Source organism: Mesoplodon mirus, assembly GCF_964341445.2.
Source record: "Mesoplodon mirus genome assembly, chromosome: 1".
Lineage (NCBI taxonomy): Eukaryota > Metazoa > Chordata > Mammalia > Artiodactyla > Ziphiidae > Mesoplodon > Mesoplodon mirus.
The window spans coordinates 83,085,915-83,113,698 of record NC_138976.1 but is presented as its reverse complement, the minus strand read 5'-3'; the positions used below and the strand labels follow the sequence as shown (position 1 = coordinate 83,113,698).

Genomic DNA, 27,784 nt, shown 5'->3' with positions numbered 1-27,784 from the left:
TAGAAAATAAGAAAGGCTGAAAATTAATGAGCCAAGTATTCAATTTAGGAAGTAAGAACAACAACAAAACTAACACCAAAAAAGTAGAATAAAGAAGATAAGAGCATAAATTAATGAAGCAGAGAAGACAGACTAAAGAAGATCAGCAGAGCTAAGAGATCTTTGAAAAGAACAGATTTCTGAAAAGTATAATAAGGCTGACCAACACCTAGCAAGAATAATCAAGAAAAAAAGGTAATACAAAATAATAATGATAATAAGAATGAAAAGGATCACAACTGTATAGGGAACAGAACTTTAAAAAATAAGAAAATAATATTATGAACAATTTTATAGAAATAAAATTTTGGCATAATGGACAAATTCTGGGAAAAATATTCCTTACATGAAGGATTAAAAGAAATATAAAATGAAAATGTTCATCAATCATTAAAAAAGAGTCAAAAATTTTAAGTTTTCTTAGAAAGTTATGTTGGAAAACTCTAACAAACACCGTGGGGCTAAATAATTACAAACATACACAAATGTTTCCAAAGAACAAAAAAAGAGAGAAAATTCTCAAATTTCATAAAGTTGGCATAAACTTGATAAAATATCCAGACAGAAAGACAATACGAGAAATGAAAATTACAGGTCAATCACACTCATGAATGTGGATGAAATAAAAATACTAGCAAATAAAATCTAGAAATAAATAAAAATGACAATAAATCATGACAGCTGATTTTATGTCAGGAATGTATGATTGGTTCAATGTTAGAAAAAAATGTAATTCACCACATTGACAGATTAAAGAAGGAAAATTGTCTGAGAACCCCAGTTTTACCCTTTGCTAATAATCAGCTGGAAAGCTGGGAACAGAAGGGAACTTTCTAAATTGAAAAAGAATACAAATATTTCACAGCAAAGATCATGTTTGATAATGAAAAGTTAAACGAATTCTTCTTAAAGTCAGGAACAAAGGAGAGATGTCCACTGTCACCACATTTAGTAAATATGAGTACAATAAGAGAGAAAAAAAGAAATAAAATGCGTAAGGACTGAAAAAGCAAAAAAGTGAATCTAAGTCCAGATGGCATAACTGTTTACCTAGAAAACCAAAACAGACTGATTAGTAGAATTAATAAGGGAGTTAAGCAAAGTTAACAGATAAAAGATCAATGTATAAAAATCAATGACATTCTTAACTTTTAACAAAGAGCTAGAAAATGGACTAAAAATGGTGCAACTTAGGGGCTTCCCTGGTGGCGCAGTGGTTGAGAGTCCGCCTGCCGATGCAGGGGACACGGGTTTGTGCCACGGTTCTGGGAGGATCCCACGTGCCACGGAGTGGCTGGGCCCGTGGGCCATGGCCGCTGAGCCTGCGCATCCGGAGCCTGTGCTCTGCAACGGGAGGGGCCACAGCAGTGAGAGGCCTGCGTACTGCAAAAATTAAAAAAAAAAAAAAAAAAAAGAAGTAGCCAGTGCTTTAGCAGGAGAATCAAGAAAGAAAGGAATCCTGGCAGCCAAGCTAAAAATGTTCAGCAGGAAGGAGGGATAACTATATTAACGCTGCTGATTAATGGTGCTGAGTGAGGAAGAGACAGTCGAATTATGCCACATGGAGGTCACTATAAACCTTTACATGAGCTATCTAAGTGAATGCAGTGGGGACAAAAGCCTGATGAATATGGAGTTAAGAGAGACCTAGAAAGAGGACACAGAGATAGCAATTGCAACTAATTCTTTCACAGTGTCTTGCTGTAAGGGAGAACAGAGAAATGGGATTATAGCTGAAGGGGAATGAATCAAATGAGTTACAGAAAGCTTTTATTTTTTAATGTGGGAGGTATTGTTTGCCTACTGATGAGATATTCAGAAGAGAAGGAGAAACTGATGATGCAGGAGATATGGGAGATAATTGCTATAGGGGCTTGGAATCCACTGCACATCCAACACAGAAACAGAAGAAGAATATCTGGGGACAGATGCAGGTGGGCTGGGAGATGTATCAGTGGAAGCATTATAGAAACTCTGTGTTCGTTACTTCTATTTTCTTAGTGAGATAGGAACCAAATCTTTGGCAGAGAATACACAGTGAGAGGAGGTGCTGAAAGTTAGAGGAGTTGGGACTGGACATAGCACATCTGTCTAGGAGAGTGAGAGCGAGTGGACTAGAGAGATGTAGTAAAACTGAGAGAGGTAAAAGCCCTCTTGAAGTTGGTGGATATAAACTTAAACTGAGACAGGTCGGCATGGTTGTGTATTTTTCACCAGCCACATTTAGTCACCTGAGTGCTGATTTAATGAGGGCAGTATTTTGTCACATTAGTAAAATGGAGAGAGAGAGGCAAGGGAACTGTGCAATTGTTGGGATGAGTCTATCAGAGCAAGTGAGTTGTAAAGAGCGAGAATGGTGGTTGGTGTGGGGGTTGTCTGAAATCAAATTTTTGGAGGAGGTATAGTTATTGGTAACATGTTTTAGGGTTTGAATGTAGACATTTGATATAGTATGGAGGACAAGCCACTTGGAAGAATACAGGACAAACACCTGAGAGCACTGGCTACTGAAATTATCATCGGTGTCTGTGCTGCCCACAATGGTAGGCACTAGCACACATGGCCATTTAAATTAATTAAGATTAAATCAAAGGAAAACTTTAGTTCCCCAGTTGCACTAGTCACATTTCAAGTGCTTACTAGCACATGTGTCTAATGGTTACCATATTAGCTAGGGCAGAAAGAGAACGTTTCCATCACTGAAGAACAGTTTATTGGATTGATCTACAAGGATACTGATATTGAGCTCATCAATAATTATGACAATACTAATTATGGAAAAAGTGACAGTGAGCCAGGTGAATGAGTACTACTGAGGATATCTTCCCTAACTCTAGTGGCCCTGACAGGTGTGGGACAAGAAAATAGTTACTTTGGGGAAGGATAACAGGGAATAATGTGCACAGGAGAGAATCAGGTCTTAGACTAAAAAGGTAAAAGAATCATTCAGAAAAGAGCTGAATATATAGGGATTGGTGGACAGTGGAAGGTTTTGTGAAGGTGAGGAGAATAAGACATTGGATCACAGTAAGCAATTTACAGGGCTATGTGGGGATGAGTGTCCAGGTGAAGAAAGATGACCTCAAAGTCTTCAGCTTCTCAAAGTGACTTAGGTAAAAAACTTTTTCTGATGGTCTCTTAGGCAGGTCATGTTGAAGTTGTTGGTACTGGTAGCAAGGGATGAGCAGGGTTGTAGTCAATGGTGGTATCAGGGGTGGCAGAAGAGAGTCTTCCTAGGAGTCACGGATATGTATGTGTTTATATATGTTCGTTTTTACGATATAGACAATATGTGTGAAATTTTTATAAATTACATATCTTTTCTTGAAGTAATTATTTTTCGCTTCCCCCACTCCATTTTTAAAAACAGCTTTAAAATACAATTTCGATATTTTTAAATTTAATATTGCTCAGCCTTTTTATATTATGATTTTCCAAGTCCTGGAGTACTTAGTATTGTTTCATCTCAGTTGATTGAAGTAAGACTTAAATATACTTTTTCCCAAGATGGGTAAGTGGGTAGCCTACTTCTGGGCTTTTTAATACCTGAGAATGTGCTTCTATTGCCTTTGTATAAGGATGGCATTTTTAAATTATATAATTATTGGGCCTTAGCACTGCTCCTAGAACTCCAGGTGTTGTTCCACTATTTTTCTGGAATTCTTTTCTTTTTACAGAAAGTATTTTGTGGTAAATTGATTACGGCTTCTTTTTAAAAATGTTTTCTTTGGAGATTGGTTCAAGATGGTGGAGTAGAAGGACGTGCGCTCACTCCTTCTTGTGAGAGCACCGGAGTCACAACTAACTGCTGAAAAATCATTGACAGGAAGACACTGCAACTCACCAAAAAAGATACTCCACATCCAAAGACAAAGGAGAAGCCACAGAGAGATGGTAGGAGGGGTGCAATCACAGTAAAATCAAATCCCGTAATGGCTGGGTGGGTGACTCACAAACTGGAGAACACTTATACCACAGAAGTCCACCCACTGGAATGAAGGTTCTGAGCCCCCCGTCATGCTTCCCAGCCTGGAGGTCTAGCAACAGGAGGAGGAATTCCCAGAGAATCAGACTTTGAAGGCTAGCGGGATTTGATTGCAGGACTTCGACAGGACTGGGGGAAACAGAGACTCCACTCTTGGAGGGCACACAGAAAGTAGTGTATATATCAGGACCCAGGTGGGAGGGAGCAGTGACCCCATAGGAGACTGAACAAGACCTACCTGCTACTGTTGGAGGGTCTCCTGTTGCTACTGTTGGGGGGCAGCAGTGGCTCACCATGGGGACAAGGACACTGGCAGCAGAAGTTCTGGTAAGTACTCCTTGGTGAGCCCTCCAGGAGTCTGCCATTAGCCCTACCAAAGGGCCTGTAGGCTCTGGTGCTGGGTTGCCTCAGGCCAAACAACCAACAGGGAGGGAACCCAGCCCCACCCATCAGCAGACAAGTGGATTAAAGTTTTACTGAGCTCTGCCCACAGGAGCAACACCCAGCTCTGCCCACCAGCAGTGCCTCCCATCAGGAAGCTTGCACAAGTCTCTTAGATAGCCTCATCCACCGGAGGGCAAACAGCAAAAGCAAGAAGAACTACAATCCAGCAGCCTGTGGAACGAAAACCACATTCACAGAAAGACAGACAAAATGAAAAGGCAGAGGACTGTACCAGATGAAGGAAAAAGTAAAACCCCAGGAAAACAACTAAATGAAGTGGAGATAGGCAACCTTCCAGAAAAAGAATTCAGAATAATGATAGTGAAGATGATCGAGGACCTCAGAAAAAGAATGGAGGCAAAGATCGAGAAGATGCAAGAAATGTTTAATGAAGACCTAGAAGAATTAAAGGACAAATGCTAGAAGAATTAAAGAACAAACAGAGATGAACAATACAATAACTGAAATGAAAAATACACTAGAAGGAAACTATAGCAGAATAACTGAGGCAGAAGAACAGATAAGTGACCTGGAAGACAGAATGGTGGAATTCACTGCTGTGGAACAGAATAAAGAAAAAAGAATGAAAAGAAATGAAGACAGCCTAAGATATCTCCAGGACAACATTAAATGCACCCACATTCACATTATAGGGGTCCCAGAAGGAGAAGAGAGAGAGAAAGGACCCAAGAAAATAGTTGAAGAGATTATAGTTGAAAACTTCCCTAACATGGGCAAGGAAATAGCCACTCAAGTCCAGGAAGCACAGAGAGTGCCAGGCAGGATAAACCCAAGGAGAAACACGTTGAGACACACAGTAATCAAATTGACAAAAATTATAGACAAAGAAAAATTATTAAAAGCAACAAGGGAAAAATGATAAATAACATACAAGGGAACTCCCATAAGGTTAACAGCTGATTTCTCAGCAGAAACTCTACAAGCCAGAAGGGAGTGGCATGATATATTTAAAGTGATGAAAGTTAAGAAACTACAACCAAGATTACTCTACCAGGCAAGGGTCTCATTCAGACTCAATGGAGAAATCAAAAGCTTTACAGACCAGCAAAAGCTAAGAGAATTCAGCACCACAAAACCAGCTCTACAACAAATGCTAAAGCTAAAGGAACTTCTCTAAGTGGGAAACACAAGAAAAGAAAAGGACCTACAAAAACAAACCCAAGACACAGACCTACTTGAGAATGGACTTGAGGATATGGGGAGGGGGAAGGGTAAGCTGTGACAAAGCGAAAGAGAGGCATGGACATATATACACTACCAAACGTAAGGTAGATAGATAGTGGGAAGCAGCCGCATAGCACAGGGAGATCAGCTCGGTGCTTTGTGACCGCCTGGAGGGGTGGGATGGGGAGGGTGGGAGGGAGATGCATGAGGGAAGGGATGTGGGAACAGATGTATATGTATGACTGATTCACTTTGTTATAAAGCAGAAACTAATAAAAAATTTAAAAAGTGTGTTAAATTTAAAAAAAAAAAAGAAAAAAAGAAAATGGTACTAGGAACATACATATCGATAATTACCTTACATGTGAATCAATTAAATGCTCCAACCAAAAGACAAAGGCTTGCTGAATGGATACAAAAACAAGATCCATATATATGGTGTCTACAAGAGACCCATTTCAGGCATGAGGACACATACAGACTGAAAGTGAGGAGGTGGAAAAATAAATTCCATGCAAGTGGAAATCCAAAGAAAGCTGGAGTAGCAATACTTGTATCAGATAAAATAGACATTCTCAAATTAACATTCTTTAAAATAAAGAATGTTATAAGAGGCAAAGAAGGACACTACATAATGATCAAGGGATCAATCCAAGAAGAAGATATAACAACTATAAATATATATGCACCCAACATAGGAGCACCTCAATACATAAGGCAAATGCTAAAAGCTCTAAAAGAGGAAATAAACAGTAACACAATAATAGTGGGGGACTTTAACATCTCACTTACACCAATGGACAGATCATACAGACAGAAAATTAATAAGGAAAAACAAGCTTTAAATGACACAATAGACCAGATAGATTTAATGGATATTTATAGGACATTCCATCTGAAAACAGCAGATTACAGTATCTTCTCAAAGGCACACAGAACATTCTCCAGGATAGATCACATCTTGGGTCACAAATCAAGCCTTGGTAAATTTAAGAAAATTGAAATCATATCAAGCATCTTTTCTGACCACAATGCTATAGGATTAGAAATAAATTACAGGAAAAAAAAACGTAAAAAAAATAAACATATGGAGGCTAAACAATACATTACTAAATAACCAAGAGGTCATTGAAGAAACTAAAGAGAAAATCAAAAAATACCTGGAGACAAATGACAGTGAAAACACGATGACCCAAAACCTATGGGATGCAGCAAAAGCAGTTCTAAGAGGGAAGTTTATAGCAATACAATCCAACCTCAAGAAACAAGAAAAATCTCAAATAAACAATCTAACCTTACACTTAAAGGAACTAGAGAAAGAAGAACAAACAAAACCCAAAGTTAGTAGAAGGAAAGAAATCATAAAGATCAGAGCAGAAATAGAAACAAAGAAAACAATAGCAAAGATCAATAAAACTAAATGCTGGTTCTTTGAGAAGATAAACAAAATTGATAAACCTTTAGCCAGAGTCATCAAGAAAAAGAGGGAGATGACTCAAATCAGTAAAATCAGGAATGAAAAAGGGGAAATTAAAATGGATACCACACAAACACAAGCATCATAAGAGACTACTACAAGCAACGCCATGCCAATAAAATGGACAACCTGGAAGAAATGGACAAATTCTTAGAAAGGTATAACCTTCCAAGACTGAACCAGGAAGAAATAGAAAATATGAACAGACCAATCACAAGCACTGAAATTGAAACTGTAATCAAAAATCTTTCAACAAACAAAAGCCCAGGACCAGATGACTTCACAGGTGAATTCTATCAAACATTTAGAGAAGAGCTAACACCTATCCTTCTCAAACTCTTCCAAAATATAGCAAAGGAACACTCCCAAACTCATTCTACGAGGTCACCATTACCCTGATACCCCAAAACCAGACAAAGATGTCACAAAGAAAGAAAACTACAGGCCAATATCACTGATGAACATACATGCAAAAATCCTCAACAAAATACTAGCAAACAGAATCCAACAAATCAGTAAAAAGATCATACACCATGATCAAGTGGGATTTATCCCAGGAATGCAAGGATCCTTCAATATATGTAAATCAATCAATGTGATATACCATATTAACAAATTGAAGAATAAAAACCATATGATCAACTCAATAGATGCAGAAAAAACTTTTGACAAAATTCAACACCCACTTACGATAAAAACTCTACAGAAAGTGGGCACAGAGGGAACCTACCTCAATATAATAAAGGCTATATATGACAAACTCACAGCCAACATCGTTCTCAATGGTGAAAAACTGAAACCATTTCCTCTAAGATCAGGAACAAGACAAGGTTGTCCACTCTCACCACTATTATTCAACATAGTTTTGGAAGTTTTAGCCACAGCAATCAGAGAAGGAAAAAATAAAAGGAATACGAATCAGAAAAGAAGAAGTAAAGATGTCACTGTTTGCAGATGACATGATACTATACACAGAGAATCCTAAAGATGCCACCAGAAAACTACTAGAGCTAATCAATGAATTTGGTAACGTTGCCGGATACAAAATTAATGCACAGAAATATCTTGCATTCTTATACATTAACAATGAAAGATCAGAAAGAGAAATTAAGGAAACAATCCCCTTCACCACTGCAACAAATAGAATCAAATAGCTAGGAATAAACCTACCTAAGGAAGTAAAAGACCTGTACTCAGAAAAGTATAAGAAACTGATGAAAGAAATCAAAGATGACACAAACAGGTGGAGAGATATACCATGTTCATGGATTGGAAGAATCAATATTGTCAAAATGATTATTCTACCCAAAGCAATCTACAGATTCAGTGTAATCCCTATCAAATTACCAATGGCATTTTTTTACAGAACTAGAACAAAAAAATCTTAAAATTTGTATGGAGACACAAAAGACCCTGAATTGCCAAAGGAATCTTGAGGGAAAAAAGCGGAGCTTGAGGAACCAGACTCTCTGACTTCAGACTATACTACAAACCTACAGTAATGAAGACAATATGGTACTGGCAGAAAAACAGAAATATAGATCAATGGAACAGTATAGGAAGCCCAGCGATAAACTCATGCACCTATGGTCACCTAATCTATGACAAAGTAGGCAAGGATATACAATGGAGAAAAGACAGTCTCTTCAATAAGTGGTGCTGGGGAAACTGGACAGTTACATGTAAAAGAATGAAATTAGAACACTCCCTAACACCATACACAAAAATAAACTCAAAATGGATTGAAGACCTAAATGTAAGACCAGACACTATAAAACTCTTAGAGGAAGACATAGGAAGAACACTCTTTGACATAAATCACAGCAAGATCTTTTTTGACCCACCTCCTAGAGTAACGGAAATAAAAACAAAAATAAAGAAATGGGACCTAATGAAACTTAAAAGCTTGTGCACAGCGAAGGAAACTATAAACAAGACTAAAAGACAACCCTCAGAATGGGAGAAAATATTTGCAAACCAATCAATGGACAAAGGATTAATCTCCAAAATGTATAAATAGCTCGTGCAGCTCAATATTAAAAAAACAAACAACTGAATCAAAAAATGGGCAGAAGACTCAAATAGACATTTCTCCAAACAAGACATACAGATGGCCAAGAGGCACATGAAAAGCTGCTCAGCATCACTAGTTATTAAAGAAATGCAAATCAAAACTACAGTGAGGTATCAACTCACACCAGTTAAAATGGGCATCATCAGAAAATTTATAAACAACAAATGCTGAAGAGGGTGTGGACAAAAGGGAACACTCTTACACTTTTGGTGGGAATGTAAATTGATACAGCCACTATGGAGAACAGTATGGAGGTTCCTTAAAAAACTGAAAACCGCATTACCATATGACCCAGCAATCCCACTGCTGGGCATATACCCAGAGAAAACCATGATTCAAAAAGAGTCACGTACCACAATGTTCATTGCAGCACTATTTACAACAGCCAGGTCATGGAAACAACCTAAATGCCCATCGACAGACGAACAGATAAAGAAGATGCCATACACATATACAATGGAATATTACTCAGCCATAAAAAGGAACGAAATTGGGTCATTTGCAGAGATGCGGATGGACCTAGAGACTGTCATACAGAGTGAAGTAAGTCAGAAAGAGAAAAACAAATATTGTATATTAACGCATATATGTGGAATCTAGAAAAATGGTACAGATGAACCAGTTTGCAAGGCAGAAAAAGGGACACAGATGTAGAGACAAACATATGGACACCAAGGGGGGAAAGCATCGGGGGGTGTGGTGGTGGTGGGATGAATTGGGAGATTGGGATTGACATGTATACACTAATATGTATAAAATAGATAACTAATAAGAACCTGCTGCATAAAAATAAAAATAAATTAAATTTAAAGAAATGTTTTCTTTTATTTGGTCTGAATACCAGTAAGGTATTTTGTCTCTTTTCCAGTCTGTATCTAGAAATAGGTCTCTTAATTAGTTTTGCCTGGAGTGAGCTTGTTCAATATATAGCTGTTCCCTCAACACAGGAAAGACTTCTGCTATTGCATTCATTCTAGGCTCTAACTCTTCATTTTTGTACAGTAGTCCCTCCTCCCCCCAGCAGTTTCACCTTCCGTGGTTTCAGTTACCTGTGGCCAAGTGCAGTCTGAAAATATTAAATGGAAAATTCCAGAAATAAACAATTCATAAGTTTTAAATTGTGCATCGTTCTGAGTATCATGATGAAATCTCATGGTTTCCCGCTCCATCCTGCCCAAGATGTGAAATCATCTCTTCGTCCCACATATCTGGTCTGTTAGTCACTTAGTGGCTGACTTGGTTATCAGATTGACTGTCACGGTATTGCAGTGCTTGTGCCCAATTCACCCTTATTTTACTTAATAATGGCCCCAAAGCGTAAGAGTAGTGATGCTAGCAATTCAAATATGCCAAAGAGAAGCCATGAAGTGGCTTCAGCAGAGGTTAGTGTGCTCTTGAATTGTTTACCATTCTTCTGATTTTTTTAATTAAACTTTTTATTTTAGAATGGTTGTATATTTACAGAAAAACTGTCTGGATAGTAATGGAGAGTTCCCACATAGCCCCTTGCTATTTTACTTAACATGCAGCAATTCGGATTCTCTTTACCTAGTTTAGGTTTTTTTTCTTTTAATAGAGCTTATATCTATTCATATTTTACAAAGGATGCTAGACAGTTTACCAAAATTTTCATCTGTGCCTTTTAGTGAATTATTTTTAGAGTACGCTTTTCTTCTGAGCCTTCTGGATGGTGATATTTTCTTTTAAACATGGTAGTAGTGACAGTAGACTCTTCTTTTGAAACTTGCACTTTAGAGTCTATACTTTGCATTTTAATATTGTTGGTAATTTGAGAACTAAGATTTTTTTTCTTTTAAACAGCTAATTGTCAATTGGGAAAACGAATTAGCACTATTAATGTCTTGTAACAAATTATCACAAAATGGGTGACTTAAAGCAGCAAAAATGAATTCTCTCCCAGTTCTGAAGGCCAGAAGTCTGAAATCAGTACACTGGCCCGAAAGCAAGGTGTTGGCAGGGCCGTGCTCCCTCTGGAGGCTCTCGGAGAGAACAGTTTCTGCCTCTTCCAGCTCTGGTGACTGCTGTCATTCTTTGCCTTGTGGTCACATCATGCCAATTTCTGCTTCTGTCTTCTCATCTCCTTTTCCTCTGTTTACATGACATCTTCCTCTGCCTCCTTCTTATAAGGACAGCAATTACATTTAGGACCTGCAGGATAATCTCTCCATCTCAAGATCCTTAATTACATTTGCAAAGATTCTTTTTCTTACAAGGTAAAATTCACAGGTTCCAAGAGTTAGGACCTGATATCTTTGGGGGGCCTTTATGCTACCTACCACAGGCATGATCTACTATGATTCAGCAATTCTACACACACACACACACACACACACACACACACACACACACACACACACACACTCATTTTTTTTCTACCAGAAGACATGTAAAAAAAAAAAGTTCATAGCAGCATGACTTGTAATGGTCAGAAACTAGAACATCCATCAACAGTAGAGTGGATGAATAAGCTGTGATAGTTGTGCAATGGAATACTTTACATCAGTGAGAATGAAATCACAGAAACTACATGATGACTCTCGCACATAGAATAGGACTGAAAGAAAGCAGATAGAAAAGAGTATGCCCTAGAAGAGTCTACTTATGTAATGTTAAAAGTGGGCAAAATTAATCTGTGTGTTAGAACTTAGGATACTGGTTACCTTGGAGGGGGTAATGACTACAGGAGGGTGAATGAGGTGATAGTAGGATTCAGGGATAATAGAAGGATTTTCTCATCTGATCTGAATTCTGAGTGAGAATTCACTGAGCTGTCTACTTCTGATTTGTGAACATTACCAAAATGGGATATTCAGTGAAAAGAAAGCTAACAGTTTTCTTAGGGCCAGGCAGAATCTTCAGGACAATGTCCAGATGACTGGAGCTGGAAGAGGAAAGGGTCTCAATTTCAGGTCAAAGTCAGGCTTTCAAAGTTTGAGATGATAAGAACTTAAGAACTGGTAGGTGAGGTGATGATATTTAGAGGAATGTCAGCTCCCTCACATTCTTATATAAATGAATATTGTATAAATAAATCAGTTGATAGAAGGGGCAGATGGATCAATAGAGAAAGCAGATATTTGGTCTGAGTTCAAGGAGTTGGGTCAGTTAAGCCAAGTCGTTTACTCTCAAGAACTACACCGTCCAAGATGTGGCTATCAATCACTTGAAATGTGGCTGGTCCAAACAGACGTTCTGTACATCAGATTTCAGACACAGTACAAAAAAGAATAATTTATTTGTATGTTGATCATATATTGAAATGATAACCTTTGAATTATTGGGTTAAATAATATCTATTATTAAAATAACTTCCATCTGTTTCTTCTTAAAATACGGCTACTAGAAAATTTTAAATTTATTATATGACTAGCGTTTGTGACTTGCATTCTATTTTTATTGGACAGTAGTGATCTAGACCGTGATAAATCTGCCAGGCAGTTACTAGGGCTAGGCATGCGAGCTATCAGCTACTTTTCTTGCATATGCAAGACTTGGATAGGGCCTGATTGAGTTTGGTCTCATGATAGGAAGAATGAAGTGACTGAAGTTACAACTGAACTATTATAACTGAACTATTATTTCTGAGTTTTCAAGTCTATGGGAAACCTAATTGTTCTAAACAATGAGTTCAAAATTAAGGTACCACTGCTCATCTGGTAGTTACACAATCTCTTAACAGACCCAGTGTCTAGTACCATGTAAGAGGCTTTTTGGGAGATGGTGGTATGACAGAGTGGGCAGAGAACAGGCTTTGGAGTCCGACATTCCTGAATTCAAGCAGGAAGTCTGTTGCTTATAGGCTGGGTGGCCTCAGTTCAATGACATAATTTCTCTGGGCCTCAGTTTCCACAGCTATATAATGGGCTTATTAATATCCACCTAGTAGGGTAGGTGTTAGATTTGAAGTAATATATAAAGTATACAGTGCATAAATGACACTCAAAATATGGTAGTTGCTGTCATTCTTGAGTTCATTAAGAAGTGTGAGGAAAACACTAAACATTTTATAGGCTTTGATGAGAAAAATTCTAAAGATTTTTCTTTGTACATCCTTGTAATACTTCAGACCAACTCAGGCCATTCCAAACCTTTGGCTTCTCTAGCAAATAATGAGGATAAGCTCACACACGTGGAAAGCCAGGCCACAGGAAGCCTCCTCTTTCTCACTGTGTACATTTAGCTTCAAGGATGTAATGCCGGGATCACAAAGAATTACTCTGCATTCAAAACACTCAGCAATGGCAATCTGCTCCTTTTAGTACCAGATGCTGGCGGGCCACCCCATCAATCATTCTCAGTCACCCATCAGCGTGTCATCGCTGTGTCAGAGATATGTTTTGGCAGGCTTGCTGCACGGTACACGTAATCAGTGGAGATGCCACACTTAACTGTGATTGATGCCTGTCTTTTGACAATTCCTCCTGCCAGACCCCTCCATCACTCCATGGCAGTGTTTTCCTGAGTGCTAAATAATTTCTCTGAATTATCACAGACGCTTTATAGACTGACTTGCAGAGATGTCTTTTTGTCACAGCTGCATTTGGAAGGATTTTTATGTTGTATGTCCTTTTCTTTAACCTCAGATGATTCTTTCCATGTTTCTATCACTTTCTTCATTCATCACAGCAGGACATTTTTTTGAGGTAAATAAAAAAGGATATCATATGCTGGAGAGGGTGTGGAGAAAAGGGAACCCTCTTGCACTGTTGGTGGGAATGTAAATTGATACAGCCACTGTGGAGGTTCCTTAAAAAACTAAAAACAGAACTACCATGCGACCCAGCAATCCCACTACTGGGCATATACCCTGAGAAAGCCATAATTCAAAAACAGTCATGTACCACAATGTTCATTGCAGCATTACTTCCAATAGCCAGGACATGGAAGCAACCTAGGTGTCCATCGACAGATGAATGGATAAAGAAGATGTGGCACATATATACAATGGAATATTACTCAGCCATAAAAAGAAAGGAAATTGAGTTATTTGTAGTGAGGTGGATGGACCTAGAGTCTGTCATACAGAGTGAAGTAAGTCAGAAAGAGAAAAACAAATACTGTATGCTAACACATATATGTGGAATCTAAAAAAAAAAAAAAAGGTTCTAAAGAACCTAGGGGCAGGACAGGAATAAAGACACAGACATAGAGAATGGACTTGAGGACATGGGGAGGGGGAAGGGTAAGGTGGGACGAAGTGAGAGAGTGGCATGGACATATATACACTACCAAATGTAAAATAGATAGCTAGTGGGAAGCAGCCGCATAGCATAGGGAGATCAGCTCGGTGCTTTGTGACCACCTAGAGGGGTGGGATAGGGAGGGTGGAAGGGAGATGCAAGAGGGAGGGGATATGGGGATATATGTATACATACAGCTGATTCACTTTGTTACACAGCAGAAACTAACACACCATTGTAAAGCAATTATACTCCAATAAAGATGTTAAAAAAAAAAGGACATAATCAGCCTAGTTGGACAGATGTCTGAAATCTATTTCAAATTCTTCATTTGGCTGGCAGCATGACCTTGAAAATATAATTATTACTATGCCTTTGCTTAAACTATGCCCTTGTTATTACTATGTCTCTTCTATTAGAGGTTATGATTTTTAAGAATCTGAGATGTCAGACAAATCCAAGTAAGTGTCCCACACCTCCCTTATAATTTGGCATCTGATGTTGGCCACAGAGGCCCTTTTTGGCCAAATCTGCACTTGTGTGAGGTGACCTCATTGCTCCCTGTCCTTCTCCTTCCTCTCTGCTACCCCCATAAGCCCTAGCTCTAACCCAGATGCATAACTGTCATGGAATCATTAGTAGATGACAAATTCAGATGGGCCAAGAAACTCCTCTGTTACAAGAAGACACCTGTAAGTGAAAGCTAAAGTTATGCCCAATGAAACACTTACTTGATCCTCTTCAAGGAAGAATGAACAGCACTTTCATTCGATGATGCCCAAAGAGTCATTGAAAAAGAGGAATAGTCATGTTCAAATTAATAGGACACATTCCAAAGACTAAAAGGTAATAGGTGGTTAACTTCAGCTTCCATTCAAGATCAGCCATTGCTCCTCTCTAACACACTCTTCCTTGAAATGGAAAATATCCTAAAAGATTATTTCTTACAGATGCCCAGTTAGTGACCTTTTCTCTTGTATGCCCTCCTGTAAACCCCACTGAATAAAATAATACGAATAAAAATTTTTGGGAAACACGGTCTTATCCATTTAGTTACTTTAAGGAATAAGTAAACTACTAAGGAATGTAATATGTAATCTTTTTCTGCTCTTCTTATATATTTATCCAGTTTATTTGTATTCTCATCATCTTTTTGTTGAGAACTGGGCATTTTAGGTAATATATGGTAGCAATTTTTGATACTAATTCCCTTCCCCCATCTTCAAGGCTTGTTTTTCTTATTAGCTTGTTTATTACTTTAGTGACTTGGCTGGACTATTTTAGGGAAATCTGTTTTCCCTACAGTGTGAAGCCTTTGATGTTGTTCCTTAGGGAACACAGTTGACTGTGTACAGTCAACCTGGGATAAGAGTTATATTAGGGCTTTCATTTTAGGGCTTTCTAGACTGGCTCTTCCCCTGACCTCTCTGCTGTCTGATAGGTTTGGTATGACACTCAGCTATTAAGTTTCAGTAACTGCCAGCTGACAATATTCACTATTTGACAATACCCTGGCATAAACTGCTCTACGGTATGATCCATTAACTTCAGGGCCTGTTGCAGGAACAGATTTTGAGGCCAGTCTTTCAGGTCTGTTCTGATTCTAGGAGGGCTTTTCTTAGCTATATTTTTCCTTGGTTCTCTCTGGTAAATTAGCAGTCCTACGGTTTAGCTTGTTGCTCTCATAGAGCCAGCAGCTTCCTCTTAATTGTATACCACCAAAATCTCCGTTGTTTTTGTGAGTGCCCTTATGCTTGAACTTCTCCACACTCTGTTTCAAATAAAGTAAGTTTTTGGAGCATGTCAGAGCTCTATGCTCTTATGGATTGCTTCTCCCCTTGCACAAAACTCAGAGATGCTGTTTTAGAGCTGGGGACAGGAATAATACTTGTGCTTTACAATGAGGGCTCTGGGCAGTGATGGTAGCCTCTGGTATTTCAGCTTGTCTCTTATGGCATGGGAGCTCTGCCCCAGAGGTGAAGTGCCTAACATGCTTGGGGCCTGTGCCCTACGAGTGGGGACTAGGTAGAGAAAGGGAGCCCTGACCTCTTAGCCACCCTTACCAGGAATTTAGTCTCTGCAACATGGATCTGGAGGAAATGAGAGTTACTGATGGCCTGTCCCTCCTGGAGAGAGACTGTATCCCTTGATTGATGAGGGGAGAGGGACTTGTCTTCTTGGCCATACCTGCTCAGAATGAAATGTCCATCAAGCTGAGCTGGGGGTATGGAAGGAGGGTCATAGCTGAAGTGCCATAAGTTCTTGCTGTTTTTACTAAGATTTAGTAGATTTTCTTGAATAAATGTCCATCCATTTGTTGTATGCCCTTAGGATAATTTCCAGCAACTTCAAAGGTTTGGGGAACAGGTCCATGGAACTCCTCATGCTACCATTCTAGACATGGAATCTCCTAAGAGCCTTTTTTTCATTTTATATACAAAAATGGAAAAAAACAATCCTTAGCTCCAGGCCATATAAAAACATGTGATGGGCTGGGTTTAGCTTGTGTGCTAAATTTGCCAATCCCTGCTCTATAGTAATAATGTCAATTTACATGGCACTTATGGCACATGCCTCAAAATTTTATACTCATACATTACATTTGGAATTTTAAATATATTTTTCTGCTGTGCTATTGCTGATGGATTTCATTCATCTGGGCATATATTCTGTTTGTTATTCTTAGGGTTATACAATTCTGGCCTTACTAGCTGTACCTTTACCATTCTTGGTATCTTACTCCTTGATGTTTGGGTAGGGAGAAAGACAAAGGAAGGTGAAAACTAAGTCCTTATGTGCCTGTCCTGGCAAGACTGATGTTCTGCTGATCATCACTGTTGATCTAGCTCATTGTCTATAAACTCTACAAGACTTAGTCATTTCTTTGACAAGTCTGGATCACTAAGGACTAATTCTCAAATAGTTCTCTTAGGGACTGGTGGTCCCCTGAGAACTCTGATATCCATCTGGAGGATTTACATCATTGTCCTCTGATGCTTGCACCTCCCTTTTCTATGCTATGGAGGTTCTGAGCACTCTGCAGCCTCCACACTCGTCAATCCTCTGTGGCTCCAATTCTGGAAAGCATGAAGGAAAAAAGCTTTCTCTTTTATACTTCTTGAGAACATAATTTTGGGAGGAGTGGTGTTATGGACTGAATTGTGTTCCCCAAAATTCATACACTGAATTCCTAACCTTCAATGTGACTGCATTTGGAGACAGGGCCTTTATAGAGGTAATTAAAGTAAAATGAGCTCGTAAGAGTGGGGCTTTAACCTAACATGACTAGTGTCCTTATATGAAGAGGAAGAGACAGCAGAGATGTTCATGCACAGAAGAAGGCCATGTGAGGACACAGCAAGAAGGCAGGCATCTGCAAGCCAAGGAAAGAGACCTCAGGAGAAGCCAACCCTGCTGATACCTTGGCCTTGGACTTCCAGACTCCAGAAATGTGAGAAAATAAATTTTTGCTGTTTAAGCCACCAGTCTGTAGTATTTTTTTATGGCAGCCCAAGAATACTACAACAGGTAGCACTCACTGCTTTATTTTCTGTCCCCACTACCACCCCACACCCTCCCCAGGGTTCTTTGCACTGCTCTGGAAAACGTTACCAGTCCCACTAGTTAGGAAGACATAACATCATGGAGTAAGAATGTACCTCTTCCTTGAAGCAACTATCAAACGTTAAAACCAGTTATCTTGTGTGTCCTTCCCCTTATCTTCAAGGCAGTGTGTGTGCTGGGGTGTGGGCGTGGTTATTGAGAATTCGCTCACAGCCTGTGAAGGAGATGCTGCACTTTCTCCAAAAGCTGTTTTACCTCCCCAGCCATTCTGCACATTGACTAGGTTGTTGGCTCTGGTTGTGGTGGGAGTGCTCATTCTGCCAAAATGACATCTCTTGATAATATCTATGAAGCAGTGTCTCGTAGCCCAACTTGAGGACTTATCCGGAATTATCATGAGGTATTTATTCCTCTTTGTTTTCAGCAGCAGGACTGAGTCATTTTCCAAAACAACAGGGATGATCTTTCTCATCTACCATATCACCCTGTCTCACAAAATTCCTAGCATTTTCCTAGAAACATAGTAATAAATCTATCAAAATTACTAAGGGTTGCTTTGGTATAAAGCACATATGATAGAAATTATCTCTGTTGTCTGGTTAATCATTAATCAAAGCAACAAAGTAGAGTCCTTTGATAGCCAGATAACACATATAAGGTTAATATAATTCAATGACTAAATTAAGCTGAGCAAATCTATCTCTTAATCATCTGGTAAAGGTTTCTTGCCATCTGATTAGGAAACAGATTGTGCTCATATTGCTGCCTGGTTCCATATCATTGTTCACTCCTCTGCCCTGGATCACTTCTTATTTTGCTGCCAGTCACCTCATGGATTTTCAAGACATCAATTTTTCCCTGAACAGCAGCCACAGTAATGGTTTCAGAAAAGATGGAGTTAAGGAATGGAAGTGAGGTTAGGGAAAACTGTTTCTGTCTTTATCCACATGCTAAGCATGGACACAGATAATTCCACACTATGCTGCCCAAACCAGGCCAAAACCTTTAGCAAACTTTACTGAAAACTTGGGTATAACAGGAGAGAATTACATTTCATAGATGCTCAAGCTCAGATACTAGATATGACTGATCTCATACTCACAAGAGTCCAACTCCTTACCTTGTGATCCTTCTTGGATGCTTCACAGTCTAGCTCTGAGCCTGCTTCTACATAGAGGAAGTCTGCCATACTCTCTGGAACAGAGGGAGAGAGAGAGAAAAAAAGAGAGAACAAGAGTTCCAGTGCCTCCTCCCTACAGTGCTCTAGGCCACAGACACCTGCTCCAGGTCTGCTTTTGAGTCTTCATGTTGCATCCCAGATCCCTCATCTTCTGAGATGATTGGCTTTTGGGGTGCTTGATACTTTCATTAAAAAAACAGCACTTCCGGGCCTCCCTGGTGGCGCAGTGGTTGAGAGTCCGCCTGCCGATGCAGGGGATACGGGTTCGTGCCCCGGTCTGGGAGGATCCCATGTGCCGCGGAGCGGCTGGGCCCGTGAGCCATGGCCGCTGAGCCTGTGCGTCCGGAGCCTGTGCTCCGCAACGGGAGAGGCCACAACAGTGAGAGGCCCGCGTACAGCAAAAAAAAAAAAAAAAAAAACAGCACTTCCTATCCTTGGCAGTTACCCTTGGCCTTGCCCTAGAATCCCCTTCAGGATTTTCTGTCATATCACAAATATCTACTATCAGCATGTTCATCAATATCTAGGAAGTTTAGTCTATAATAACACTGCTGAGACCAACAACTTTAATATATGGTTCTTGTTGGGTGTCAGCAATCAAAGTCTGGTGTCTTTATGCATCTTGCACTAGCAATGAGGTGAGATTATGTCCCAGAACTCTTACTATCATCTTTTGGTTTCCAATCCTATTTGTCTGTGGATAACTGCTTGAATGAGAAAACAAGCACACACACACACACACACACACACACACACATTTTTCAAAAGCAATTTTCAGGTGAAGTGCAATCTTAATCTATAATTTTGGGGAAAAAAATTCCTAAAAGAAGTGATATCTAGAGATCAAACTTTACCACAAATAAGATAAATTTGATATTTTAACGTAATTAGAATCTTTTTTTCTCTTTGCTTTCCTTTTTACCACCAAAAGTTGATAGTAATGGACTTTTCAGAAAGAACTATTTGTCCTAAAGAGCAAATCCAAGCCCCCAACTTCTCATAACACTTGAAAGTTTGAGATTTCAATTTTTTCCATTAAGGTTTCAAAACTCTAATTCATAAGGGTACAATTTCAAAAATGCCCTTATCCTTAGCGGTCTCTATAAGAAGAAAGTTTCCCAAATGTAAGAACACTGAGTCCTAAGATGCAGACAGTAGATCAGTCTCCACCTTCCACAGCAACCCCCAGGGGAGACAGCCCTCCACTGGTAGCCTGGACAGAAGTAAGATCCCTTTCAGCTACAGCCAGATTCTTCTGTCATGCTCAATCTTCAAACTTAAGAGAAGTGGCAAGCATAGAATGATCCAGGCCCAGTCTTCTAAATGCATTATAATTGTTAACCCTGTAAACCAGGCTTGCGTAGAGAAATACGATCCAGTGCATGAAATATTTCTCTAACCATGACACCATCTCTTTAAAAAATAACTTAAATGCCAAAAACTGAGATATTTTAATGAAATGAGTCCAGGCAAGTTTTTCCAAGCCTGTTCAGCGCAGCATCAAGCTCTGAGTCGGACAGCACCAAGCTACATGGTTCTCGAGGGACCTCAATGCCTGAGTGAGTCTCCCAAGGTGCCTCACCAACTCCCAAGGCAAGACTCAGGCCCAGGGGACGAGAGCTCCATTACTCCAAGTCTGCACAATCACACATTTTTTCCTTAAATCCTTGGTCTCGAGGGACTACCTTGCAAAAGGAAAAGCCAATTTACCGTTAAACATTTAATAAAGAAAAGACAACAAAGAAAATCCTCTTTTCATCACACTGTATGCTTGAGACACCTTTCATGGTGAGAACTGCTAAACTGAAACCACAGATAAAGAGGTCTTAAATTTTTTCTTTATGGAAGTAAGGGATTTGTCCATTTTTTCTCCAGTAAGCATCTAATAAGTTTCCACTCTTCACCAGACACTAGGCAAGGCTCTGGGGCTACAGTCAGGAAAGAGCCTTGCTCTCTGCCAGCAGTGCACACTGCTCTGGAGGAAACGCATGTGTAGTTTCCTCCAGTATCGGGCAGAATAAAACACACATCAAATATAAAGCCCAAGCAAAATACTACAGGCACCCCGAGGTAATAATGATAACGATAATGATGCCAGGGGTAATGATAAAATATTACTAGTATAACAGCTCCATTTTTTTTTTTTTTTTTTGCGGTACGCGGGCCTCTCACTGTTGTGGCCTCTCCCGTTGCGGAGCACAGGCTCCGGACGCGCAGGCTCCGCGGCGTGTGGGATCTTCCCAGACCGGGGCAGGAACCCGTGTCCCCTGCATCGGCAGGCAGACTCTCAACCACTGCGCCATCCGGGAAGCCCTAACAGTTCCATTTTTAAAGAACAGGTACTCTGCTAAGTGATTTATATACATTGCAGTAGAGTCTTCGTGACAGTTCTATGTGACGGGTACTATTTTTGCCTCCATTTCACAAATATGGAAACTGAGGCACGCACAGGAAGGAATGCCCAAGGGGGTTTCAAGCAGACAGGACAACTTCACAGAGGATATAAGCCATAGCCTAGGAGGATAAATGGAATTTAGATAGATGGAGTGGGAAGAGGGGAGAGACGGAAGGCAGCTCAGGATGAGGAAAGAAAGAGTACATGAAGAACTAAGTTAAGGAAAATTAAAGGGACGGTTGTGCTGAAAATGGAAGGAGGGTAGTGTTAAAAGTGACATCCAGTATTTAAAACAGTTGGAACGGTACCAGACGCCCAGCAGACCCTCAGCAAACGCAATGTTGTGAGGTGAAGTAATGAATGCATTTCTCAGCACCAGCCTCACTTTCAGTTCTATGGGGCCGCGTTAAATGACACTTGCTTCTTGCCCGAGCTGCAGGCAATTTTATTATTATTTTTGATTTCTTAACCTGTTTCATAATTCCTTTCCTTTCTCCTATAAGCTGAAGGGAAATGCAATCACAGGTGGGCAACAGGCTAGGATACAAAACAAAAGTTTTAAATGTGAAAGAGGAAAAAAATCAACCTTGTCAGCACATTGGCAAAATTGAATGAAAGTTGGCATGCAGTGACAGGAGGAGAACGTGGAGGGTAAATGAAAGACATAAAACATCCTTCCAGTGACAGGAGAAGTAAGCTAATCTTTGGTGAGCACCTACTTCATGCCAGTACTTTCCCTACATCGTCTCTCCAAACTCTACCCACAAGGCACTATGACTCCTATTTTACAGATGAGAACACCCATACTTACAAATGTGAAATTCTTACCTGAAATCACTGCAGTTAGCAATGGCAGATTCCACTTTTGAAACCTTGTCTATCTGACTCCCAATCCTATGTTCTTTCTACTATGATGTATTGTATCCACGAGAACTAACAGTCAATCAGGGTCTTATTTTAATGATCGCAATCTCTCCCTCTCCCTCTCCCCCCCCACCTAAATATATTATATAATATGATGTATTTGATAAATATTTTTTACTTACTCAAAACCATGAATAAATATTGAATCAGTCAAGCTTTATGATCCCATAGCAAGTCTTCATGCGTAAGTACTTGAGAAACAGTCATGAGAAAAACAGAGATATAAGAATGGCTCTATTTGCCAGTGTGTTGGTATATTAAATGAAAAGTATGAAAACAATTGTAAACACTAATAATAATTAAATAATTTTAGTACTTTCAGTATTTTAAAAGGTTGTCTTTAACTTAAAGTGGTTAATCTTTCAAAAAACTGGAAAAGGTGTTTGATAGTGGGGAAAGAACCAAAGATCAAAGCTGAGAAATACAGAATTTCCTGACTGCATGCAAGCCTGCTATGACCTTCCAACCACTGCCTTCTGAGCTGTCACTCTTCCTACAGATTCTAGTGATTAGCCAAAATGTTATTTTCAGAAGATAGAGAAAACTAAGACTTTATCTAAATAGAAAGCTTTGCCACTGTTTGATTTAAAATTTCACTCAAAAGCATTTAGAATTGGTTTAACTTTGTAACTGGAAAAGAAGCAAGAATGTGATGCTATTGATTAAACCATATGAACAGAAATGATAGATTTGCACCCTTCATCTGATACTAATCATGCCTTATGTCAGTGCAGGGCTGTGTAAATTTCAAAGCGGTTACATATATTTATCTTTGTAATGGATTTGGTCAACATTCCTCTGGAGTAAATAGAATAGGAAAAAGAATCAGCATTTTATGTTAAGAAAACTTGAGGCCTGGAGATATTAAGCAGCTTTCCTACAGTCTCAGAGTTTGGGAGAAGTTAGTAAGGACTGAACTTCTTGTCTCCATAATCCTAGCCTGGTGTTTGTACTGCTGCTCTAGTATCTCACGACACAAGTAAATGCACTACAGATCCCACATTCCTCTTGGGGATTCTATAGCAATAGAGAGGATTAGGACCTGAGACTCTGATTCCTTAAAAAGTGCCAGGGGATTCTTTGATCAGAAATTTGGGGAAACTCCAACCATTTGGTAAATATGGAGCAATATATTGCAGAATAGTTTTCTTTGGAAATTCAAGCCCACATTAATTGCAGTTAATATTTCTTTAATATTCCTAGAGATAGTGTAAACAATTGACTCAAAAAATTAGTTACTTCAGCTCATGGTTCCAGGGCAAATAATAGAATATGATTAAAATGTTGTTTAAGAGTAATGTTTTAAAAAAACAACATAGTGTGATCACAACTGCAATAGGTAGAGAAACAAGAGAAAAGTATTATTCTGGGTGAATGGATTAATACTTTACTTACAGTGAGTATACATATAATTAAAAACAGTTATCTTTAATTAAATACCATCAAGCAAGAGAAAAAAGTAGGAAAGATAGCTACAGAACTGTAAACTCTCCTAGAACTACATTTAAAAACTCAGTTTCCACCCTTGGCACCTCTTGACTTGATTCTGTTGGTGACTGCCTAGATGTTTATTTGATAATGATGAAAATAAGGGAGACATGAGTTGTGCATAATGGCTTCCCACAATTCACTTATTCACTCATTCAGCAAGTATTTGTTGAATTCTTACCACATAGCAGGCCCTGTGCTAGAAGTTAGTTTTAGAAGGTGATGCAAACTCAGGATCTTTTCTCGCAGGGTTTATAATCTAACGGGGGTTGTAGAAGAGTAAACTGATAACAGGAAATAAAGGAGCCATGAGCACATAGGAAGGGAATCTACTCAAATCTGGGGGCCAGATTTCAAGTACCATTTAAACTTAGAACCTAAGATAAATAGGAGTTGGTCAGGTGAAGAGTGAGGGAGAGACTGCTCCAGGTAGAGGGGATATTTGTGCAACATCCTGTAAGTGAAACAGAGCCTGAATCTTTCATGGAACTAAAAGAAATTTAGTGTATGAACAGCAGTTTGTCAGGAGGAGAGTGGAATGAAAACAGGCTTAAAAGATAAGCAATGCTAGATCATTAGTATTCTGGACATAAGGACTGTAAGCAGTACAGAGAGATATGATCAGGTTTGTGTGTTTCAGACACATCACACTAGCTATTATATGAAGAATGATTTAAGGAAGGAATATTTGGAGTTTCACTAGGAAGATTTTTTCAGAGTTCAGGTGAGATATGGACTGGAATAGTAGCAGTGGGGATGGAGAGAAGTAGGTATTTTCAAAAGAAACACCAGGACTTTGTGAATGATTATACATAGGAGTAAGAGAAAGGTGGGGACGAAGGAGAATGTTTAACTTTCTGGCTTGAGTAACTGAGTCAGTGATTGTTCCATTTCCTATTTCTTGAGTAGGGAACATAGAAGAAAAGCATGTTTGAGGAAGCCGGTAGTGATTTTGAGGGACTCATGGTATATCCAAGTAGAATATTCAGCAGGCAGCTTTATATATATATATGAGTCTCTGGGCTGGAACCATACATTTAAGAGGCATCACAAGAATTCTATGCTGCAACTAAAAAGAGATAAGTTTCACCCTTTTAAACACTGTTGATCAAATGGAAGATGCTGCAGTAGAAACATGGTTGTAAAATCTAAAAATAGGCCATCCCACCCCCAGATTAAACTCATCAACTAGAAAGAGGAAGTTTCTTTTGAATAGCTGCACTTAATCAAGGGGCCCAGGCTGATGGAGGGAGAGCTGGTCCTGAGTATAGGATCTGGATCTCTCCTGACCCCATTTACCATGGCACTCTAGGTATGTCTCTAGGGAAAGAGCTGCATAAAAGCTTGAAATGGAATTGTTGGTTATTAATAGCTGTAGAATGAAGATCCCAGGCCTACTTTGGCATAAGGCTCCTGAGACTGAGTGTAATGCTAGGAAGAGTAAAGACAGTCATCAAATTACAAGAGAAGGAAAAAAGAAGAAAGAAACAAAAAAGAGCTACAAAAACAACCAAAAAACAGTTAACAAAATGGCAATAAGTACCTACCTATCAGTAATTATTTTTTTATCTTTATTTTTTCACATCTTTATTGGAATATAATTGCTTTACATTGTTGAGTTAGTTTCTGCTATATAACAAAGTGAATCAGCTATATGTATACATATATCCCCATATCCCTTCCCTCTTGCATCTCCCTCCCACCCTCCCTATCCCACCTCTCTAGGTGGTCACAAAGCACCAAGCTGATGTCCCTGTGCTATGCAGCTGCTTCCCACTAGCTATCTATTTTACATTTGGTAGTGTATATATGTCCGAGCCACTCTCTCACTTTGTCCCAGCTTCCCCTTCCCCTTCCCCATATCCTCAAGTCCATTCTCTAGTAGGTCTGTGTCTTTATTCCCATCTTGCCCCTAGGTTCTTCATGACCTTTTTTTTTTTTTTTTTTTAGATTCCATATATATGTGTTTTCATACAGTATTTTTCTCTTTCTGACTGACTTCACTCTGTATGACAGACTCTAGGTCCATCCACCTCACTACAAAAAAACTCAATTTCGTTTCTTTTTATGGCTGAGTAATATTCCATTGTATGTACGTGCCATGTCTTCTTTATCCATTCATCTGTTGATGGGCACTTAGGTTGCTTCCATGTCCTGGCTATTGGAAATAGTGCTGCAATGAACACTGTGGTACATGACTGTTTTTGAATTATGGTTTTCTCAGGGTATATGCCCACTAGGGGGATTGCTGGGTCATATGGTAGTTCTATTGTTAGTTGTTTAAGGAACCTCCATACCATTCTCCATAGTGGCTGAATCAATTTACATTCCCGCCAACAGTGCAAGAGGGTTCCCTTTTCTCCACACCCTCTTCAGCATTTATTGTTTGTAGACCTTTGGATGATGGCCATTCTGCCAGTGTGAGGTAATACCTCATTGTGGTTCTGACTTGCATTGCTCTAATGATTAGTGATATTGAGCATCCTTTCATGTGTTTGTTGGAAATCTGTGTATTTTCTTTGGAGAAATGTCTATTTAGGTTTTCTGTCCATTTTTGGATTGGGTTGTTTTTTTGATATTGAGCTGCATGAGCTGCTTCTGGAGATTAGTCCTTTGTCAGTTGCTTCATTTGCAAATATTTTCTCCCATTCTGAGGGTTGTCTTTTCATTTTGTTTATGGTTTCCTTTGCTGTGCAAAAGCTTTTAAGTTTCATTAGGTCCCATTTGTTTATTTTTGGTTTTATTTCCAGTTCTCTAGAAGGTCTCAAAAGATCTTGCTGCGACTTATGTCATAGAGTGTTCTGCCTATGTTTTCCTCTAAGAATTCTACAGTGCCTGGCCTTACATTGAGGTCTTCAAACCATTTGGAGTTTATTTTTGTGTATGGTGTTAGGAAGTGTTCTAATTTCATTCTTTTACATGTAGCTGTCCAGTTTCCCAGCACAACTTACTGAAGAGGCTGTCTTTTCGCCATTGTATATTCTTGCCTCCTTTATCAAAGATAAGATGACCATATGTGCGTGGGTTTATCTCTGGGCTTTCTATTCTGTTCCATTGATCTATATTTCTGTTTTTGTGCCAGTACCATACTGTCTTGATTACTGTAGCTTTGTAGTATAGTCTGAAGTCAGGGAGCCTGATTCCTCCAGCTGTTTTTCTCAAAATTGCTTTGGCTATTTGGGGTCTTTTGTATTTCCATACAAATTGTGAATTTTTTTGTTCTAGTTCTGCAAAACATGCCATTGGTAGTTTGATAGGGATTGCAATGAATATGTAGCTTGCTTTGGGCAGTATAGTCATTTTCACAATGTTGATTCTTCCAATCCAAGAACATGGTGTATCTCTCCATCTGTTTGTGTCATCTCCGATTTCTTTCATCAGTGTCTTATAGTTTTCTGCATATAGGTCTTTTGTCTCCTTAGGTAGGTTTATACCTAGGTATTTTATTCTTTTTGTTCCAGTGGTAAATGCGAGTGTTTCCTTAATTTCTCTTTCAGATTTTTCATCATTAGTGTATAGGAATCAAGAAATTTCTGTGCATTAATTCTGTATCCTGCTACTTTACCAAATTCATTGATTAGCTCTAGCACTTTTCTGGTAGCATCTTTAGGATTCTCTATGTATAGTATCATATCATCTGCAAACAGTGACAGTTTTACTTCTTCTTTTCCAATTTGGATTCCTTTTATTTCTCTTTTGTCTCTGATTGCTGTGGCTAAAACTTCCAAAACTATGTTGAATAATAGTGGTGAGAGTGGGCAACCTTGTCTTGTTCCTGATCTTAGTGGAAATGGTTTCAGTTTTTCACCATTGAGAATGATATTGGCT

The 27,784-nt window shown here is 39.1% G+C and overlaps 1 long non-coding RNA gene across 1 annotated transcript in view; it reads right to left on the bottom strand.

Moving 5' to 3' along the window:
* Positions 1-19,078: 19,078 nt before the first annotated feature.
* Positions 19,079-27,784, bottom strand: part of LOC309804067 — a 313,329-nt gene continuing 304,623 nt past the window's right edge. Inside the window, exon 5 of the long non-coding RNA XR_014294047.1 lies at positions 19,079-19,163. This is a non-coding gene — a long non-coding RNA (uncharacterized lncRNA). The remainder of the gene's footprint in view (positions 19,164-27,784) is intronic.